This window comes from Nyctereutes procyonoides, unplaced genomic scaffold (genome assembly GCF_905146905.1).
Source record: "Nyctereutes procyonoides isolate TBG_1078 unplaced genomic scaffold, NYPRO_anot_genome, whole genome shotgun sequence".
Classification (NCBI taxonomy): Eukaryota; Metazoa; Chordata; class Mammalia; order Carnivora; family Canidae; genus Nyctereutes; species Nyctereutes procyonoides.
In genome coordinates, this window is record NW_026575125.1 from 30,698,846 (window position 1) to 30,701,596 (window position 2,751).

Genomic DNA, 2,751 nt, shown 5'->3' on the forward strand with positions numbered 1-2,751 from the left:
GAAGCTTCAAAATTGCTGCCAGTAATCACTGTTCATTTTCTTCACTAATCCAAGTTGGAAATCAAAAACTATTTGTAAAATAAAGAATAAAAATCCTCATTCTTGTGAAAGCCAAGAGGCAAAATGATTGATAGCAGTTCCTTATGTTGTACTAGATTAGAATTTCTCAAACTTTACTATGTGTAAAGATCACCTATGGAGCTAGCTAAAAAGAGAGTCTGGTTAGATCTACCTCCTGAGAGTCGGATTCATTCAATTTGGCTGGTGTTCAGGAAGCTGCTATTTTAACCAGAAGCTTTAATTAGCAGCTAAGGGATTCGGAATCAAATGATCATGGGGCCATACTTTGAAAAACAATGTATTTATGACAGCTACTTAGAGATTGCAGAAGTTATGAGTTTTTACTATCTGTAACAGTGGCAAATTCAAAAAGAATGACATCTGCCTTCTGATACCAAGTGTTGTTGTCCATATTCTTTTCTTATTCTTTGCAATGAGACATACAGTATTCAAAGACATTTCATAAAAAAAAAACAGACATTTCACGAAGCTGAGACTTGTGAAACCATTAATAAAGTAAAAGAAAGAAAAAGAAAAATTCCCTTTCTTCAATATGCTCCAATAGTATAAGATTCTTATAATTCCACAAAATGTTAACTTTATTCCTTAATAAATGCAAATTTATCAAGCTTGCTATTACTAAATGTACCACACATAGTAATTAATAGTAACTAACTATTGAGTACTTAATATATACTAGTCTCTGTTGTAGGTATTAGGCTTGTATCATCTCATTTAATGATCAGAAAAATCCCTATGAGTTAAGTGCTATAATTTTCCAATCTTATAATTAGGGCAATTGAAATACCAGGATAAAAAAATTGCACAAGGCCACAAACCTTGTCAGTTATAGTAACAACATAATTTTTCAGAAATATCCATAAAAGAATGCGGTTAACTAGGGTAAGGTTTTTTATCTTCAAATTTGTCTTTGTAAGCTCTACAGTTTTCATTAATCATTGTTTTGTGATATACCATACAGTTAGCCAAAGAAATGTATTTCTAAAAAATAAATACAATATAAAATATTAGGTCTGTGATTAAATTATACATACACTAAAATCTTCATATATACTTGAAAGAATCATTTGACTCTAAAACTCCCTTTTTTCTTTTTTCGAAAATAAGCTATAGGCCCAATGTGGGGCTTGAACTTACCCAAGATCAAGAGTCACATGCTCTATGGACTGAGCCAGCCAGGCACCCATTTTCCATATTTCTCCACTTTTTTTTTAAGATTTAATTTATTTATTCATGAGACACACACACACACACACAGAGAGAGAGAGAGAGAGAGAGAGAGAGAGAGAGAGATTGAGAGAGGCAGAGACATAGGCAGAGGGAGAAGCAGGCTCCCTGTGGGTACCCCAATGTAGGACTTGATCCCAGGACCCCAGCTCACAACCTGAGCCAAAGGCAGACAGACACTCAACCACTGAGCCACCCAGGTACCCTGTAATTCACTTTTTAAAATGCAAAATAACTAAAATAATCATGGATATACACTTAGATATAGCTAGAAGGATACTTACTGCAAAGTTGCTTAAAATAGTAAAACTGGAAATAAAAACTGTCCCGAAACAGGGGACTGGTTCAGTTGGGATGCAGCCATGTAATAGAAAATATAAAAGCTGCTGTATAAGAGTATTTTAGTGATAAAGATGTCCATATTTGGATGAAAAAACAAGTTAGAAAACTGTGTAGGGAACAAACTCAGTTCCCACTTTCCATTTTTATTAACATTTTACTTATGATTCTTGATCATTCATAGCAAAATTAAAAAGACCTCATATTACAAATTTAACCTCTATGAATTTCCTTGCAAAGTTTTGAAAGAGTAATGTAGTTGACTTCATATTTTTAAGGTCACAAGTACAAATCTGATTAAGTATATATAGTTCATGAAAATTCACCTCTTTTTTTATTATGCTACAATAAAAGATTGGTTCATTGCAAACAATTTTGGAACACAAAACAGTAAGAATTGATTCAAGTATACCATGCATCTTTAAATAATCAAGTTTAGAAGATACCATTTAAACTTACAAAAGCGATTTTATTACTAAAAACACATTTTGACATTTATGCAATCTAAGGAGACAAGATAGAGGTAAGGTTATCTATACTTTATACCATGTTTGCTTATAATATTTGAATATAAAAGGATCTTGCCAAGACAACTAGACCCAAAATTTACCATAGGATTTCATTACTTTCAGTTATACTTTTGAATAGTAAGAATCAATGTTCTTGGTGACCCGTGAAATTGTAGTTCAATATTCATAACTTCCAAGAAATAATGAATCTTGAAATTGAAAATAACTGAGATTTTATCAAGTTTACTTAATGTCTCACTAATAACAATAAATATTACATAACATTTCTGTGTTGTTCTTTTTTAATTCTTCTTGGCAACATTCTGAGCAGAAAGTGGAGATGGATATTAAATATTGTAAACCAATGAGGTTATACACCTTAAGAGATGAAAGAATTAAATAATCTAAGAGGTGTTTTAATTTTTTGAAAGTAACACATGATTTTTCTTTTTTTTTCACATGCTTTTTCAAAGGAAAGCATGTCCTTGTAGCTATTTTAAAGTCCTCTGTCCATTCATTACATAGTATGCCCTAATGAATAAATGTAGGAACGAAATCATGAGACCTCTGCCTCTGTGAGCTCTGATATTGGCAG